Genomic DNA, 321 nt, shown 5'->3' on the forward strand with positions numbered 1-321 from the left:
GGGGGGCCTCGGGGCCGGGGGGGCGGGGAGCCACTCCGCGGCCCGGCCTCCCCGAATCTGACGGCTCTGTCCCCGGTAACCTCCCCCCTCGTCAGGCTCGGGCGTCGGCCCCCCGGCCCGCCCCGGCGAGGCTGTCGAGACGTCGAGGTAATTCTGGACTCTCCCACCGTTGCTTCGTCCCTCATCCAGGCCTCGGGAAGTTTGCCACGGAAACGAAAGTAAATTAAGTCTTGGGTGCGTCTGCGCCGAGGGAGCGACTGCCACATCCAGGTTCGCCCAGGACTGGCTGGCGGGCGGGGGCGGGGCTTCCTGGCAAGGCCT

The 321-nt window shown here is 70.4% G+C and overlaps 1 protein-coding gene across 1 annotated transcript in view; it reads left to right on the forward strand.

Moving 5' to 3' along the window:
* The first annotated feature begins 24 nt into the window (after window positions 1-24).
* The window catches only part of RIPK1 (receptor interacting serine/threonine kinase 1), a 40852-nt gene continuing 40555 nt past the window's right edge, over window positions 25-321 (forward strand). The window contains exon 1 of the mRNA XM_077770025.1: window positions 25-270. The gene's annotated coding sequence lies outside the window, so the exon portion shown is untranslated. The remainder of the gene's footprint in view (window positions 271-321) is intronic.

This window comes from Crocuta crocuta, unplaced genomic scaffold, assembly GCF_008692635.1.
Source record: "Crocuta crocuta isolate KB4526 unplaced genomic scaffold, BGI_CrCroc_1.0 scaffold24, whole genome shotgun sequence".
NCBI lineage: Eukaryota > Metazoa > Chordata > Mammalia > Carnivora > Hyaenidae > Crocuta > Crocuta crocuta.